Source organism: Phyllobates terribilis, unplaced genomic scaffold (genome assembly GCF_046119375.1).
Source record: "Phyllobates terribilis strain yellow unplaced genomic scaffold, ASM4611937v1 Scaffold_4__5_contigs__length_816908805, whole genome shotgun sequence".
NCBI classification, from domain to species: Eukaryota; Metazoa; Chordata; class Amphibia; order Anura; family Dendrobatidae; genus Phyllobates; species Phyllobates terribilis.
The window spans coordinates 624,196,450-624,216,175 of NW_027362764.1; the positions used below are offsets into that span (position 1 = coordinate 624,196,450).

Here is a 19,726-nt window from a genome sequence, read left to right on the forward strand (position 1 = left end):
ATCCAGAGCTGATCTTTTCTGTGGTATATTGATCAAGTCCATCAAAATGGATCCATCAAAAATGTTTACAGTTGGATATAGTAAGAATATACTTGGATTTGTTTGTTTTTTGGACAGTTAACTTTTTCCGTAACATACCAGCAGTGGTTTCCAGAACTCCCCTTTATTTCTATGGGGGTCGTGCAAACGGAGAAACTCATCTAAGCTCTGCTGTTGTCATAATCCCAACCCTGGTGGCCCTTTTTATTCATTTTTTAAAAAAAAAAAAAATTTTCCCCTTTCGTAAATGAAAGGCCCAGATGACCCTTTAAGTTATATCATGAAGAACGTCAATAGAAGGTAAGACATAGGATACCAACTAACATAAGGCATGCCCTTGTCCGAATATGTTTTTGATATAAAGTTTATTATTTTCCTATAGTTTGCCGCACGTCTGTTCTATGAATGTGTGGTTTTTTGTTTTTGTTTTTGTTTTTTTACGCCCTTATTTACAAGCTGACCATAATTTTTGGTTTTGGTGATAGAGCTTTGTTTTTTGCTTCTCTATATGAAACTTGGCCTTCCTTTTAGACTTCATTCAGATGTCTTTTATTGCATATATTAAAGGATTGTTTTTCATCGGGGTGTTGGGTCTGATCAGTGTGGCAACTGTTGTTCTCATAAGCAAGATTCTTTTGCTCATTAAACTACGTTCCCACCATGAGTATTTGGTGAGTTTTTCATGTTGTAGACTTTCTGCAGCATTTCCACACGTATTCATGTAAATTAGGTTTTTACATTCATTTTGACTGCAGTTTTTGTCTTTTTGGTGTGTTATGCTTTAAATCTGCATTTTTTTTTATTTTTTTTTTTATGCTTCCTGGTATTTGGTTTTAACAAAAGTTTATTGATACAGTAATGTGCATTTCAACCATGGAAATGCCCTAAAAATGTAAATGCGTTTCTTTACCTGTGGATTTTCCGCATCCATTGCAAGTTTATCAGGAAAATCTGCAGATCAAACTCAGCTTACCTACAAAAGAAATTGACTTGTTGCGGATTTAAGGTGCACCGCAGGTCATTTACGCTGCTTTAAAAAACAAAACAAAAAAAAATTCACAAAGGGCATAGAACTAGCCCATCCCACTGGGCTAGTTCTACCCATGAACTATATTCGATCCTATAGACTAAACCTATTACCCTATCTTTTCTCCTATGCCGTTGCTAAGCCACTTGCCTATATGAACCGTACTTATCTTATCCCTAGTCTAATCCTGTACTTACCCTGCATTAAGAGCTACTCGCATTGTACATTAACACTTTACATTACCTATATGCTGTATATTACCAACATACAATATAGAAAACGGTCATCACTATTTACATTACATAGAGAAACTTCATAACACTGTACACACAGCGTGATTGTTGTCTTCAGCGGTAAGCGCACAGCAGGACAGTCCATTATTATTGCATCATGTGAGGCCTGCAGCCAATCAGCACCCACTAATGGACCGCTTCAGTCTACCTTCTTTTAACTGACCTCCGGGGAGGTCAGAGAGCAGCATAAGCTCTCAATTCAGTTTCGTTCAAAGGATGTAAAAGTGAAGCATCTCATTATAGGCCGCTGAAGGGCTGGAGGGCTCACCTAACATACAGCGTCACGCAAGCCCCAGGTGAATCAACTTCACGTGAACAGCATCAGAAGTGAATACAGGTTGTTATTTTAGAAAGGGAAATACAGTAATTGAGAAGGGGGTTGTCTCAGTCCTATAAAGAAGATTATGGGAAAAATGGCGGTAAAAACACCATACCTAAAGCATGCTGTGTTTTAAATACAAAAAACTTGTATGGAGTGCAAAAAACACCCTTGAAGGGGAAAAACTTTTTTTTCTGTACTTTTATTTCTTTATGACCTATAGACTTGCCTGCTTAAAAAAAACTACAAAAAAAAACCAGTCACAAAAATAAACATTCGGTAAGAAATCATTTTTAGGTTAAATGGGATATTTATGTTATGAAAATTCTGCTGAATTGCTGCACATTTTACTCTTTGCTTTGGAAATAGAGAAATCCATTGTGACCCTCGCAACATAAATTACCATGCTGTAGATCTTCTCCACAGTGTGTGAATGAGATTTTATGAAATCTCAATGCCTATGCTGCTACTGTTATACACAGTGAAAATCTGACGTGTGCATAGGAGTGTACCCTAAAATGGTGACGTTTTTATTCTCAGCCATGTTGGAGACAGGAGTAGAATATAAGGGAAATGAATTGACTACTATATAGAGGGAGTAGGTGCTCAATTTGCAGAAATGTTTCTAGAATAGTGCCTTCACTTATATCAAAAATGTCTGTGTCTTAGCTTCCAATGAAATTGGTCCCGTTTACACCACCTAAATGAGTAGTTTCAGCATTCACCTGGTCTGTAGATGGACTGTATTTTTAACACTGATGAAATAGTCACAATTGAATTTGTGACTCTCCAGGGTTTCTCTACGGTGCTCCGTTTCACAACATTGCATTAATGATTGCTTAGAAAATAGTAATTTGATAGCTAAGGAAAGTAATGGATAACAGAAGTGATTTTGAAGCACAGATGCATTTAAAAGTCAAAAGATTTTAAAGCTGGTCATTAACTGGGAAATAGAAAGCTAGAAAATAAAGATAAAGGACACATCATTTGTAAAGTTGATTTAATTTAGCAGGGCACCAAAAACTCCCAGAAGAAAAAGGGGAAAAAAGGAAATGTTTTCATATGTTAAGACATATGCTAAGTTCTAAATGTAAAAGTCTTGTGTCAACCTGACTTTTAACTCTGTCCAAATGGAGAAAGCAAATGTGCAAAACGTGCATCGGGGCACGGGTTCTAGGTGACTCCATTGGGTAATTATAGTAGTTATATATATACACTGCTCAAAAAAAATAAAGGGAACACTTAAATAGCACATCCTAGATCTGAATGAATAAAATATTGTCATTGAATACTTTCTGTACAAAGTTGAATGTGCTGACAACAAAATCACACAAAAATCATCAATGGAAATCAAATTTATTAACCAATGGAGGCCTGGATTTGGAGTCACCCCCAAAATTAAAGTGGAAAAACACACTACAGGCTGATCCAACTTTGATGTAATGTCCTTTAAAACAAGTCAAAATGAGGCTCAGTATTGTGTGGCTTCCACGTGCCTGTATGACCTCCCTACAACACCTGGGCATGTTCCTGATGAGGTTGCGGATGGTCTCCTGTGGGATCTCCTCCTAGACCTGGACTAAAGCATCCGCCAACTCCTGGACAGTCTGTGGTGCAACGTGACGTTGGTGGATGGAGTGAGACGTGATGTCCCAGATGTGCTCAATCGGATTCAGGTCTGGGGAACGGGCGGGCCAGTCCATAGCTTCAATGCCTTCATCTTTCAGGAACGGCTGACACACTCCAGCCACATGAGGTCTGGCATTGTCCTGCATTAGGAGGAACCCAGGGCCAACCGCACCAGCATATGGTCTCACAAGGGGTCTGAGGATCTCATCTCGGTACCTAATAGCAGTCAGGCTACCTCTGGCGAGCACATGGAGGGCTTTGCGGCCCTCCAAAGAAATGCCACCCCACACCATTACTGACCCACTGCCAAACCGGTCATGCTGAAGGATGTTGCCGGCAGCAGATCGCTCTCCACGGCATCTCCAAACTCTGTCACGTCTGTCACATGTGATCAGTGTGAACCTGCTTTCATCTGTGAAGAGCACAGGGCGCCAGTGGCGACTTTGCCAATCCTTGTGTTCTGTGGCAAATGCCAAGCGTCCTGCACGGTGTTGGGCTGTGAGCGGAACCCCCATCTGTGGACGTCGGACCCTCATACCACCCTCATGGAGTCAGTTCCTAACCGTTTGTGCAGACACATGCACATTTGTGGCCTGCTGGAGGTCATTTTGCAGGGCTCTGGCAGTGCTCCTGCTGTTACTCCTTGCACAAAGGTGGACGTAGCGGTCCTGCTACTGGGTTGTTGCCCTCCTACGCCCCCCTCCACGTCTCCTGGTATACTGGCCTGTCTACTGGTAGCGCCTCCGGCCTCTGGACACTACGCTGACAGACACAGCAAACCTTCTTGCCACAGCTCGCATTGATGTGCCATCCTGGATGAGCTGCACTACCGGATCAACTTCTGTGGGTTGTAGAGTCCGTCTCATGCTACCACGAGTGTGAAAGCACAACCAACATTCAAAAGTGACCAAAACATCAGCCAGAAAGCATTGGTACTGAGATGTGGTCTGTGATCCCCACCTGCAGAACCACTCCTTTATTGAGGGTGTCTTGATAATTGCCAATAATTTCCATCTATTGGCTATTCCATTTGCACAACAGCATGTGAAATTGATTGTCAATCAGTGTTGCTTCCTAAGTGGACAGTTTGATTTCACAGAAGTTTGATTTACTTGGAGTTATATTTTGTTGTTTAAGTGTTCCCTTTATTTTTTTGAGCAGTGTGTGTGTGTGTATATATATATATATATATATATATATATATATATATATATATATATATATATATATATATATATATATATATATATATATATATATATATATATATATATATATATATATATATTATATAATATATATATAATATATATATATGCTTTTCCGGTGACTACCTCTTGAAGCTCATCAAGACAATGCCAAGAGTGTGCAAAGCAGTCATCAAAGCAAAAGGTGGCTACTTTGAAGAACCTAGAATATAAGAGATATTTTCAGTTGTTTCACACTTTTTTGTTAAGTATATAATTCCACATGTGTTAATTCATAGTTTTGATGCCTTCAGTGTGAATGTACAATTTTCATAGTCATGAAAATACAGAAAAATCTTTAAATGAGATGTGTGTCCAAACTTTTGGTCTGTACTGTATATATAAATTTTTCTTTTAACTACTTATAGCCACTTAAACAATTTATGTGCATGAATTACAGTTTAATTTTATATTGGATATTGAGTCTGTTAATATTTATATACCCAATCTTTCTCGCCACCCATCTGTTTTTTGTGCTGATTTAATTCCCTGTAATTTATTATATAAATTTTAAATATTATGTATTCTATTAAGTTACTTAATAAAGAATTTATTTGAATCTTCTATTTCAAGTGTGGCGTTCCTCTTTTATAGGTTATATAGTTCTCTTTTAGCCCACACATATTCTTTGGTTTTGTAAATTGGTAATCAAGAACTGTAAAATCAAGCGTTTTTGGCGCAGCTAAAATACGCAACGTCAAAACCTCCACCTTGGCACATGGCTTAAAGACCTAGAGCTGTCATGAAATGCCACTGGAGCCCAGTCTGTGCGATGGTTTCCTTGTTACTGTAATATGCACATGAGATTGCCTGTGTCTGGGACGTTCAATGGAAACTTGAGTCACTTGTTAATGGTAAGCATAGGGATTGTTAGCTGCGTGTACTATATATGCATCACTTATTGGTATACGAACATGCTTTTATGGAATTATTGTTCATACACTGACTGCTGTCGGTTTTATTTGTTTTCAGAGTTGTCAGACTACATTCCCGCAACAGATTTTACCTTCGTCAGGATTACGATTCCCTTCTTTTGGCCTGGGCATGTGTGTTTTATGTTAGACTCGGTTTAAAGTACTGGGACATCTGGACTTCCTTTTTATTTTTTCAGTTCCTAACCTCTGACTGGGAGGAAATTTAATCTACTTGTATTTGTTGGGAACCTCATTAATCCTGCGGCTCTTTTCAATAAGTAGAAGTCTGGGAGGTGTGTGTTGGGGGAGGGGGTTTCCCAGCCATAGGTTTTGGAGCCTCGTGGTTTGTAGCACCATCCAGATTAGTCTAAACACACACGTTTTATGAGAGAAGCTTTTCGGTGGGATTCCACTTTCCTGTTCCTCTATTCTGCGGAGGAGGAATGTTCACTTGTCATAATGATTCCAGTGTGTGACTTGGTGACTGTGAGCCAGCAGAACTGGCAAGCCATGTGTGACGTGGCCGGAGCCATTGTTTAGGGCCGTGTTGTCTTAACCCGTCGCCGGAGTTCACATTTATACTTTCTGTAGAGCTGAACTAACGTGCTTCGAACTATTGTGTCTGAGATTGATCATTGCTGAAAAAAAACACAAACGCTATAAAGGGAACAGAACCTACAATTGAATTTATACAAGTGCCAATTTTGGCAAATGCCGCATAAACATTTGCAACATTTTACTGTGTTTTTTTTTAACTCCTTAGCTTGTTAACTTTTAAAAGTGACTAAAACAGTAGACTTTCAAAGACAGACTTTCTGTCATTTACTCCAAACTTTGACATACTTTTAGTGCTCACCGCAGATGTAGATTGCAATTTCTAGTGCAAAAAAACAGCCTGAAATGTGCCAAATTTGTTATAGTAGATTTATTTGCATTTTATTCCAACATGCTGTGCTTTAAAGGGTACCTGGGCTGCATGTATCAGGCACTTGCTGTATAAACTCAGCCAGGTATTCTGTGACATTACAGAGAACAACATACTTGAAAAGCTGCCGATGCCCAAGCCTCACAGGAGACTACTCTGAAAGGCGGGTCCTCGGTGGCTTCTCCCCGCCCACTGCCAATGACTGACAGGTCTCTCCCTATACACTCATGTAGACAGAAAGGAATATGTGAACTACCCCATAGACTATTCTAGGTGTGAGTGCTTTCCCTGATTGTTCCTCACCTGGTTTTGGCTCCCACTCCTGAGGAAAAAATACTGACTGAATGCTGATAGTGGGGCCGTGGCCAAAGCCAGATACGTGGATTAGATGTTCTTGTCATTAATGCAAGGGCTCCAGATTTTCTTCAGTACTACTTAAAAAAAAAACCTGTGAACAGCCCCATACACTATAATGGGTACTTGTTCTATGCTTGAAAAACACAGAACAAGTACATAAAAAAAAAAAAAAAAAAAAAAAAAAAAAAAAAAGGCTGTTTGATTGAGGTTAAACCAGGAATGGCCGTCTGCCATAGTTTCTCACAGATTATGGGGTGAAGCTGAGTCAAGTCTGACTTTTAATCCCATTTCCAAATTTGATGTGGATTGGACACTTTATTTAACACTGTTCTGGGGTTTTCATCAAGTATATTGTAGGGACAAACTTTAACAACACAGTTGTGAATCTATTTGTGCATTTCGAGGAGGAATAGTAAAGGACCGGCACAATGGGGGAGCTCAGGTCGTCATATTGGCACTCTCTTCTTATGCGCTGTGCACCTATGTCAGCAGCACCAGACCTGGAAATCTTTCTGCTTATGGATGTAAACCACATTGTTTTCATTACTTGACTAACAGCGAACAGATATTATAACTCAATGATCCAGATTTATTCTGTTTCCACCATTTGTTCCAGTAAATTAGCAATTTTTCCCCAAAGAAAAATGTTCACATGGTATAAAAATTGGAGTTTTATGTTTCTGCTTGGTAAAAAATGTGTGTGGTGGTTACATAAGTAGTCACTATGTTTCAGACAGATTTATTAAGATAAGAGACACAAACTACGTCAATCTACGGCAGCTCATACAGTCTATGCAGACATCTCTTTTTTTAAGTCTTGCGTATACATTGGCCCACATTTGTTAGGACTAGCAAATCATGTGTGCTTACCTTTTTCTTGGATAATTAGGTTACAAAGTGATAATATTTTTCTGCTTTAATCGTCTACTGAAATAACACTGGAAGATTCTTTGGAAGGTCTACCCACATGCATCCTTTGTCCTGGCTTCTGCGAGTCTTCTAGCATGTATAAGCATTAGTCATATGGGAAAAATGTGTTTGTGGTGATTTAGTATGAGTGTGTCATAGGCATTTAGTATAGAAATATGCCCCATTTAATAATTAAGCTATTCTTGGATACATTTTTGTTATGTGACAGTGCTACTTTGGGCATGTGCCGCGGGTGCAGTTTGGCTGGACGATCACCTCTGCCTGTCCTCAATCCTATGTTTTTCCGAGCCACTTGGAACGCAAAGCGCCCCTATAGGTTAAAGAAATTAGTCAATCCTTTTACTCTACCTCCATTTGTGTTTGAGGAGTCTCGACTTATAATTGTTGATTTAGATTAGCCAAATGTGTATTTTTATTACATGGCCTCAATTTTAGATTATACTAGGATGCTGAACTCACACAAGGCATCCCTGGCAATTTAAAGGGAACTTGTCACCAGGAAAGAGCTATTAACCTGCAGATATTGGGTTAATCTGCAGGTTAATAGTGCTATTGATCTACCCGGCGCCTGCACGCAGCCGAACGCTATAGGGAGAAAATTAACTTTACTTCTCTGGGCAACGTTACAAGGGGCAATGCCGACCTGGGTCAAGTCAATGCTCTGGGAATACAGAGTGATGGCTGTCACCGTGCCCCCCGGCATTGACTGGCATCCGGCCCCAATGCAGAGCCAGTGTCAGTCATGGCCGAGGCCGCAGTTACAGCATTCGCTCTATATACTCAGAGCGTTGAATGAACCTGCGCTGTCGTCGCTTCGCGCTGTGAGGATTTTTTTGTGCTGGCGGCAGGTGCATAACCCCAAGTATGTGATTTGCATATATGTGGTCACATGCCGACTAGAAGTGTATTGAGCGAGCCCAGACACGTCAAGTTGGAATGTGGCCGGAAGTATGCAGATTGCGTACTTGAGGTCACATGACCAATTGCTCCCAGCATCAGCAAAAGAGAATCTTCACAGCACGCAGAGGGACTGCAGACTTGTACCCAAAGACCAAGCTGCCCCTTTAATAATATACTGTACCTGGAGGTCTAGAGCAGGGACGGTGTAAATGTAAGTATCCCTGATGATCTAGGACAGTTAAATAATTAATTTTAAGCTCTCTCTCCGATGCAGGACATTAGAAGGGTGATTGCTGAATTTATGGGGTCAACTTGTATGTCTTTCAAGTCTCTATCACTGTCCTGGTTGATTCTGTTTCCAGGTTGCTCCTTGCACTAATCATAGAGAGAAGATAGAAAGGACTGTGAAGCCACAACATTGTCTCTAGGCATTTTTGTTCTAATCATTAAGGAGAAAACTTTTTGGCAGTGAGGGTTATTAATGAGTGGAACAGGCTGCCACGAGAGGTGGTGAGTTCTCCTTCAATGGAAGTCTTCGGAGGCTGGACAGACATCTGTCTGAGATGGTTTAGTGAATCCTGCATTGAGCAGGGGGTTGGACACGATGACCCTGGAGGTCCCCTCCAACTTTAACATTCTATGAACACCAAATGGCATAGAGTTTGAGTTGCGCAGCCACATGACCAGTAACCATGTGGCCCATTTATTGTCTATCTAGGCACTGATGTTTAGCCATACATTAAACTATTCAGTTGAGTGGGGCAGAGCTGTACTACCATGGTGCTCACTGTAGTACCACGTCCTCTCCATACTTATGACCCCTACTGATCACAAATCATTTATATTTTTTATTCCGGAGAATAACTTCATGTTGGGGCTCATTCATGCATCAGTTTTTTTCGAGTTCTATCTGTTGTTTTTTTTTTGCCATTTGAAACTTGTGCCTATAATCGTATATGTGGCTGTTGACATGTCTATGTATTTTTGTGGATCGAGTGGGCCACACAAAATCATTGAGTCCTATTCAATTTTGATTCAATTGACTGATCAAGCTTGCCAATGCAGGTCTGAGTCAGCTGAAAAAAATCATAACGATGCCTTCATCATTTGTTTTTGTTTTTTTCTCCTAAAAGAAAAATGAGTAAAAACTGTCACTGCCCAAACCCTCGTGAAAGTGTCATCAAGAACACTGTTTTATTTGCATACAAGAAAAATCCTTGACATCTGAATGAGTCCTTTAGAAAATATATATATTTTTAACCTGTGAATTAGACATTGGGCAACCTTTCAGAAAGTTATGGACTAGGAAGTTATTTTTAAGTCTTTAGGAGGGCCAAAGTGTTATCCACTTCTGCCTCTTTTCTTACACCAACCCAAGATAAAAACAAATGAGCAAATACCCTTCAGTAAATAAATAGTAATAGTACATGGAATTAACATTGGGTACACCTTGTCATGGTGTAACTAAGTTCCCTATCTGGATGGTCCCTAACTTAAGTAGTTCACCTCGCTATGTGTCAGCAGACCTCAAAATAGATGGGGGCAGAGCAGGACCCAGACCCGACTGTGAAAAGCTATGTAGACAATTTTGTGTTATACTATGCCTGATGAAGAGGCATGAGTAGTCTCGAAAGCTTGCAATCTGTGACCATCCTTTCAGTTAGCCATTAAAAGGTATCAACCACTGAGGACTCTCAAATAGAAAAATATTTCTATCTACTGGCTAACATGGTCCAAATATATATCTCTAGCTCTATATATCTTTTTTTTTTTTACAGGCCAAAAAGGAGGGACCCATGGTCCTGTTTGTACAAAGTACAAAAGCTGAAAACAAGACCAAAAAATGAGCTGGAACATATCTTGGTACAAGTCCAATGTAAAGGTGCAAATTCACACTGCGGCCGTCTAAGACCGAACCCAAGATAAAACAAATGAGCAAATACCCTTTTCTTATACGTGGGGCAACTTGGTATGAAATGTTGTTCTATTTTTTTTCTACAGTCTGAAATTAACAAAGTATCTGTTGATTATTTGCATAGATGTATCAAGAATACTGATCTTTGTGGAACAAAGAAGTAGTATGCAGACCATGTCCTTGTTTTTTTTTCTCATTCCCGGAGATCCTGCATAATCTGACAATGTAGAGTACAGAGCGTATTGTCTCGGGCTGTGTAAACCTATAACTATTCTGTAGGTAGTATGCTCTAAACTATCACACAAAGTAATCTGGATTAAGTTGTTCCTGGTTTATCCCTAATCGAGAGATGCAGAAGCTGGGAACCCATCCTGTCTATGTCAGCGGTAAACTATTTGTATTTTAAGAAAAGATATCTGAAAGGCAAAAGTGGGGAATATGTATGAATAATGTGCTGTGTGTAGATTACTGGACGGGAGGCAACGAGTGTTACTTGATGTCTCTAAAGTAATAGCTCATGGTTGAGTAAATAATTATGGGAAAGATTTGAAGCTTTAACTAATCCTTGAAGCCATATCTGACAGGGATTGGACGAACACAGAATCCTTCCATCTGCTGGCTGTAAAGTAAGTGGTGGGAAGGGAATAATTTTTAGCCGTTCCACGTTGGGTTGGATGAAGGATCTTGGAGATAAGTGCCAGCAGAATGAGTCAAGGATCTTAAGGTTCAAGTCATAAGATCCTTTATTTCTTAAAAGGAAAAAAAAAACTTCTAATTTTATTCAATTGGCATCTCCCTAAAGTGCACTACTTGTCAAAATTGCTTAGTTGAGAGGAGGTGGGTTTCTCGTTGGCCGCAGTGAATTCATGTTCCCCACTGTCACCCTGCATATTTCCCAACAGTAAACAAATTGGAGCTTATGTGCATGCATTCAGGGAGCGTTCTCTGCAATTGTGCATTTAGTCAAGCCGATAATCGTATAACAAGCATTCGTAGGAACTCTCCTTCAACATTATCCTCCCGTGTAAACATGCTAGTGATCAACTGATGAATGGTGAAAACACTCTTTTGTCTGGTGGTTGGATCGTTTATTCCAACAACAAAATAAAATTGTGAATGACAGCACATCGCCCCATGTAAACTCGTGATGTGTTTCCAATAACATGATACTGTATGGGGACAGAACAATTGTATCGTCATGTAAGGGTGTGGACTGCCCTGTCCCTACCCCTAAAGACAACGCTATATTGTAATAATAGTGCTGTGCGGTTATATTGTGCCGTGTGAACTGTCATTCGGTTTTTCATAATGTATTGAAACTAATATATAGTGTTGTAAGGTACTGATGCTGTTGTGTAAATACTGTAACGGTAATGCCTATTGTAAGTAACATACACTGAGCTCAACCCTTTTATAAGATCCATATGTGTACATGTCCCATCTTTTGTCACTTCTTTTAACTGCTTCAGCCTACAAAAGCCATGAAGCGGCTATAAGGAGTGACTGATCCATTCTTGGAAGCCACCACTTTATTATATACAGAATATTAATAGACACCTGTGACAAAGACGCCGCGAAAGACTCCCAAGAATCCTTAAGTGAAAGATGCTAAAGTGTCTTCCTACAGCAAACACCATGCGAATACATCGGTGTCTAAAAACACAGTACATTCCCACAATAAGTATTTGGTGAGTCTTTGATGTTGCAGATTTTCTGTAGTATTTCTGCACGTGTTATGTTAGGTAAATTGGGTAACTTGTGCTTTTTCTCCTTTTGGTATGTCATGTTTTAAATAAAGCTACAGTATTTTGCAGATTATAGGATGCCTTGGATTCTAAAACGCATCCCAAATTTTAAAAAGGAATTTTTTTTTTTTTTTTAAATTAAAATGGGGGTGGGTATTACCGTATTTTTCGGACCATAAGACGCACTTTTTTTCCCCAATATTTGGGAGGAAAATGGGGAGGTGCGTCTTATGGTCCGAACGTTACCTCTGGTGGTTGCGGTGGCGTTTGCAGTGGCGGCGTTAGCGGCAGCGGAGGTGAGCGGCAGGGGCTGGCAACTGTGCCTGGCCGGTACTGTGGCTGGGGCCGGTGTCGGGCTGTGAGCGGCGTGTGGCCTGCGCAGGTTTCGGTGTGCGCAGCCATCTTGCTAGAGCTGTGAGCTACAGGAAAATGGCCACCCAAGCCGACGCATGCGCGGAACGGTAGCTCCGGCGGCCATTTTCCTGAGGATCACAGCTCTAGGAAGATGGCCGCGCACAGCGGAAACTTGTGCAGGCCACACTGCTTCACTACTCACAGCCCGGTACAGGCCCCAGCCCGAGGCCTCGGCCTCGGCCCCGGCCCCAGCCAGAGGCCTCGGCCCTGGCTCCAGCCAGAGGAATCGGCCCCGGCCCCAGCCAGAGGCCTCGGCCCCGGCCAGAGGCCTCGGCCCCGGCCCCAGCCAGGTTAAGGGCCTCAGCCAGGCCCCGGCCAGGCACAGTCTCCACTGCATCTGACCTCTTCTGCTTCCGCTGCCGACTTCCTGAAGGTCCCTGCCTCCTGTGACCCTCGCTCCACTGCCCCCCAGGTAAGATACCGTACATATTCAGACTATAAGATGGACCCCCATCTTATGAAAAATATATTTTTATATTTTCCACCCCAAAATTTGGTGTGTCTTATGGTCCGGTACAGTATAATCCGAATGTAGCTTACCCAGGGTTGCTGCTGCAGGAAGCTTCTGGTGGCGGCAGGAGTGGGGCGATGCTGCGGGTCCCAGGCTGGTAGGAGGGGGTGTTTGGCGGTGCGGGGGCTCCGCCAACATTTTGTGAAAGCCTGGAGCCCCCACACTTTCCATGCTTTTCAATGCAATGCAGTGGACTTTGGGCAAATGGCTGCCAGAGGCAACTCATGTGCAATTGAGATCTCTGGAGACGAGATCATGGTACCTTGGTCTCCTTCTAAGCACGCGCTGCCTCCGGCAGACATTTTCCCGAAGTCCACAGCATGGAAAGTGCGGGGGCTCCAGGCTTTCACAAAATGTTGGCGGAGCCCCCGCACCGCCAAACACCCCCTCCTACCAGCTTGTGACCTGCAGCATCGCCACACTCCTGCCACCGCCAGAAGCTTCCTGCAGCAGCGACCCTTGGACCCCGCTCCACCACAGCCAGTAAGCTACATTCAGATTATAAGGCACAACCCCATTTTCTTTCCAAATTTGGGGGGAAAAATGCGGTACTTTGTTTTAGATAATTTCTGGGATTTTTGCTTTGTTTTATTTATAAAGTTATGTGAAAAAAAAAGAATCCCATTCTATTTTGCCCTGAAAAAACGCTGAAAAAACGCAGATGCAAATTTTGGTGCGGTTTTTTTTTTTTTTTTTTTCACCACCCATTACTTCCTATGGGTGAAAAAACATGCTCTATTTTCCTAAAACCCAACCAAGGCACAAAACACGCAGCAAAAAAAAAAAAAAAAATGTGTAAGCAGAGAATTCTGGTTTCTCATAGACTTTGCTGGTACTGCAAAATGCAGCTGAAAATTTGCATAAAAATCTGCGGCAAAAAAACGCTGTAAATGTGTGAACATAGCCTTAAGCAAAAGACTGTACACTATGGAGGCCACCATTTAATACTAAAAAAAATAATGGCTGGTGCCCTTTAAAAAATAAATAAGACTTGATTTCACGTTACAGCACTATTATATTCTCTGTTCTGTAGATTATATTTGAAATTATTGCAGTTTTAGTAAAATCTCTACCGTTCCACCTGAACTTGGTGACCTGCAGGCTCCTCTGGGCGGCTCTTGTGGCCAGAAGCAATAATTCTAGCTCTTTAACCACCACTTGACATCTAGACTTGTGTTCATTTCTGCCCTCTGATCTGCGGAGCTTTCGCCGGGCAATGTGTTGACTCACAGATTCTCTTCTCGCTTTTAATTACAAGTAAATTAATTTGGTGTTATTGCTCGCAGTCCACATAATATAAAGGATATTACAAACTGCAGTCTTCCCCCGTTTTATTCTTTTTATGGAAATGGTCATCTCTAGAAGATCCATCAAAAAGGAAAAAAACATAAGATTGTAATATAACCAAATTTCTAATTTTTACAAATGATGTAGACAGATGCAGCTTTTCCTAGACATAATGGCCAATCACTGGGGGTTAGAGACTGAATGGCATAAAATCCGTGTCTGTGTCAGTCTGCACTGTATCTCGATCATGCTATTCATGGAAATATGGCTGAAAAGAGCTGGAACACCCTCCTATATAGGGGAGTTTCAGAAACTGTGGTTGGAAGACATTTAATAGCCAGTTTACACAGGACAACCCGACTTTAGATGCGCACTGAACAATCTGTACTAGAACGTTCAGTGTATATAGGCTGCAACTCGGGGGCGGACACACAACATTGGTGCAATCTGTGCAGCCGCACAGGGGCCCAAGAGGTCAAGGGGCCGAATTTAACCTCCAAAGAAAGTGAAATTGTGCAGTATAATGAGCTATCGCACTGCAAAGGTGCCACATATTGTTCTTGCACAGGGGCCCACTTCTGTCTGTGTCCACTACTGCTGCAACTGTTCTTGGTAACATAGGTCCTGTACCCACAGTATGATGCCCTGCCGAGAACAATGATATTTTGTGCAGACCATAAGATCATTTCACCTGACAAGTGAGAATTTTGGTTGTTCGTCAGGTGAAAGGCAGCCTGTTCAGGCGTCATCATTTTCCTGACCACAGTCAGACAATACGTTATCACTTGATTTGAATACGCTTTTCCAACGTGCCCATAAAAATTTTTCATCTGTGATTTTTGGATAAGCTATCTAGGGAAAAATCTAAAATCAAGTTGGGAACCCTGATGCCACCTTTTTGCACTGCCCTAACATGCTCTTAAAGGGGTAGTATTTTATTTGTAGATTGTGAGCCCTCGCGGGCAGGGTCCTCTCTGCTCCTGTACCAGTCAGGGACTTGTTTTGTTCAAGATTATTGTAAGTGTTTCAGCTATGTCTACCCCTTTTTCCCATGTAGTGCTCCATGGAATAAATGGTGCTATAATAATAATTAATAGGATATAAAATTACTTCTATACACTTATCCAGCATGAAAACTGTGGCTCTTTGCTTTGGATGACTGAAGGTCACCGAGGACGATCATTGATTAATGGACGGCCTTGTTAAGCATTAACATTGCTATAAACCCACTGTCTGAATTTTTTGTTAACAATTTTCATGTCTTTTATGAAAGTGTGAACACATCCTCTTGGAGACAGACTCCCTGAACTTTCCTACAGTTGTAGCTACTGTAGTAAACCATCAAGTTGGAAAGTTTTGTGGTCATCTACAAACCATATGACAAGACCGAATAGTAGTTCTTTGTATTAATGCGCTATTTTCAAACCGCTGTACATAATTGAGGACACCATTGTTAACCTTCCAAATAATTCTTGTGATTTTTGCGTCTTCGCTTGGCGTCTTAGTTGATCATATGGCTGTCTAGACCTACAAAATATTCACATGTCCAGCTACGTTATAGTCATGGGAATGGAATATAATAGCATGGCTTCTTCATTGTTCAACACTGTGCCAAATTACAATCTTTTTTTTTTTTTTTTTTTTTTTGGTAAATGTTTTTGAATGTTATGTAACCTTTAGGGCCAGTGCACATGTTGCAAATTTGTCACGTTTTTGTCTTTTATTTATTTATTTATTTATTTATTTATTGTGTGCAGATTTATCACAAAACTTGAAGGGCTGCCTGATGCCAGCAAAGTGAATGAGAATCCTGGAGTCTCAGGCCCACGTTGCTTATTTGTGACTTACTGATTTAAATCTGAGGCATGTCTCTTCTTTTAGCGTTTTTTGCTGTAGATTTTGCCCATACTAATGAGTAGGGAAAAATCTGCACCAAAAGCGCACCTATTTTACGCTGCGTTTTTCCTGCCAAGCGATGCAGAACTAGTGCAAAAATTTGTGCACCAAATACTTTCTATGTGCACATACTCTTAAAGGGAACCTGCTAGCTGATTCATGCTGCCTGAACCACAGACTATGTGAATCGGAGTACGGCTCCATTATTGCTGACATGTATGTTTACTCTGAAATACTGTTTGACTGGGGTGTCTAGGGCCCACAAGTAACACTTTTGTGGCCCTTTGTTGAGCTACATGCAGATATTACATTTTCCTCATTTACAAATTTACTTATGCTTCTCTCTAGTAATAAACTGGGCAGTTTGTTAAATGAATGATGAGCTGCTGGTTTGGTCTGTACATATAGAATCTAGTGTACTGTGCCAGCTACTGCTCATATATAGGGGAGGGGCCCACTACTGCACGGGGGTCCACCAAGGGGATTCACCTTTTACCCTGTGGGCCAGTCCAAGCCTGTTATGAAATCCTGCATGGTTTCAGAAAAAAACATACTTTTGAACCCGAAGGCATTGGACGAGATGACTAGATGTGGAGGTATGTCCTTATCTGCTTCTCCCCGTCCCATTCCGGTAGACTGAAAGGTTACTCACCATATACACAACATACATACATACATACATACATACATACATACATACATACATACATACATACATACATACATACATACATACATACATACACACACACATTTGTTAATCTTGGGGAGTGGGGCAGGAAGATGCAAGCTGACGTCTTCCTTTTGGACTAGTCACCTTGTCCTCAACCTTCATTTTTAAAGTATGTTCTCTCAAAGCCATTTAGAGTAAAATATATGGCCCTATTCATTTGTTTTTCTGGCGTAAAACTTCTTGAAATGTCAACAACATTTACGCAACTCAAAATTGCGTAAAATACTTTGCGAATTTGACATTTTTACGCCAGTCACACCCAGCTCTGCCAAAGAGTAGAGGTTGAATCTGTCATTGCGAAGTTCACCTTGCAAAGTCATCACGATTTCCTCCACTTTTGTGGCGTAAATTACAGCAGAATTGTACTCCAGTCCCTAACCGGAGTGGAATTTTTGATGGAGGTGCATGGCAGTTGTAAGATATGCCTCCTAATGAAGAGGGCACTAGAGTAAGATACACCTAGTTCACTAAGACTGGCGTGCAAAATGCAATGAATCGGGCCCATAGAGTACATCTATAATATAACCGGAGATGCGTGTCTCTGTCTGAAGCCTCGATAGACTGCGCATGCGTGAAGCGCAGTCTGGCTCCAGACAGAAGCACGCATCCAGCCGTTACAGGTAAGAGGAGTGTGTATGGCGCCGGAGATCGCGGTATGCGTAAGCACTGAACGCATACCGTGATCTCCGGCGCCATACTTACATACTTACCTGACTGGGAGGAGCATTGCCGTGGCGCCTCTCTTCGCTGGAGACCGGTGCAGGAGTGAGGCGTCGGATCGGCGCATGCGCATAGCGCTATCCGGCGGCATTTTACTGATGACACATTTACAGTGTGTCTTCAGCAAAATGGCGCCGGAGCACCGCACTCCTCCCCCGGCCTCCGGCAGAACAGGACGCAGCAGCGCTGGAGCACAGAGAAGAAAGGTGAGTTTAAGTGTTTATTTTTTGTATCTGTGTACAGTGTGAAAGGGATGAGGGGGCTTCACAAACTGGGATTGGGGGGTGAAGGGACCATCCATACCAGGATTGGGGGGTGAGGGGATCATGCATACCAGGATGAGGGGTACATCACATACCAGGATTGGGGGGTGAGGGGACCATGCATACCAGGATTGGGGGGGGTGTGAGGGGTACCACACATACCAGGATTGGTGGGTGAGGGTACCACACATACAAGGATTGGGGGGTGAGGGGTACCACGCATACCAGGATTGGAGGGTGAGGGGTACCACGCGTACCAGGATTGAGGGGTGAGGGGTACCACGCATACCAGGATTGAGGGGTGAGGTGTACCACGCATACCAGGATTGAGGGGTGAGGGGTACCATGCATACCAGGATTGGGGGGTGAGGGGACCACACATACCAGGATTGGGGGGTGAGAGGACCACACATACCTGGATTGGGGGGTGAGGGGACCACACATACCAGGATTGGTGGGTGAGGGGACCACGCATACCAGGATTGGGGGGTGAGGGGTACCACACATACCAGGATTGGGGGGGTGAGGGGTACCACGCATATCAGGATTGGGGGGTGAGGGGTACCACGCATATCAGGATTGGTGGGTGAGGGGACCACACATACCAGGATTGGTGGGTGAGGTGACCACGCTTACAAGGATTGGGGGGTGAAGGGTACCACACATACCAGGATTGGGGGGTGAGGGGACCATGCGTACCAGGATGAGGGGTCCAACACATACCATTATTGGGGGTGAGGGGATCATGCATACCAGGATTGGGGGGGTGAGGGGTTCATGCATACCAGGATTGGGGGGTGAAGGGACCATGCATACCAGAATAGGAATGAGGGGTACCATGCATAACAGGATGAGGGATGGGGTGCCCTGCATACCAGGATGAGGGGTATCATGCATACCAGATTAGGGATGAGGGATTGGGTGCCATGCATACTAGGATGAGGGATTGAGTGCCATGCATACCAGGTTTCTGGGATGAGGGGTGCCATGCATATCAGAATTGGGATGAGGGGTGCCACGCGTACTGGGATTGGGGATGAGGGGTGCCACGTGTACAAACACTAGGAGGTGGGCAGCACATACCAGCATGGGAGACCATATACCAATAAAAATGCTCGCCACCCAGGCGTAGAACGGGTTCAATAGCTAGTATCTGCAATAACGGAGCTGGTCTATGATTTCATGATGTTCGTTGCTCGGGTAGCATGATTCTACTGGCATTGTTCCCTTTAATAATGATGTTGGTCACCCCATGGCAGTCACTGTAAAAAAATAAAAAAAAGTTTTGGACAACGGTTTTAAATGGATAATTCTAAAATGAAATCTGATGTTAAACTTTTGAGCACAATTTTATTGTATTCTATGTTAGTCATTATGCATTATGTGCATGAGAAAGTTGAAACCTGCGTAAGCCCAATATGAGGTAAAAAAAAAACAAAAGACTCCCATATAATTGTAACCATAACCATTAGCATCTCCAAATAATTAACTGAGCAAAAGAGGCAAAAGCAGTTTTTGATGCTAAAAATGTTTGTTTGTTTTATTGTGCCTATGATATAAAAATCTACAAAGCCAAACATTTGTAGAACGACCTATCCAGATCATGGGTAACAATGCAAGCACTTATGTTCTAGAATTTCATTAGTAAATTCATCACATCAA

The 19,726-nt window shown here is 42.1% G+C and overlaps 1 protein-coding gene across 2 annotated transcripts in view; it reads left to right on the plus strand.

The window, feature by feature from the left end:
- The window catches only part of FAM110B (family with sequence similarity 110 member B), a 150,326-nt gene that overhangs the window by 21,772 nt on the left and 108,828 nt on the right, over positions 1 to 19,726 (plus strand). Inside the window, exon 2 of one of the 2 annotated variants that reach the window (XM_073679325.1) lies at positions 10,359 to 10,549. The exons of the other annotated variant lie outside the window; for it this stretch is intronic. The gene's annotated coding sequence lies outside the window, so the exon portion shown is untranslated. The remainder of the gene's footprint in view (positions 1 to 10,358; positions 10,550 to 19,726) is intronic. 2 annotated transcript variants of the gene reach the window in all.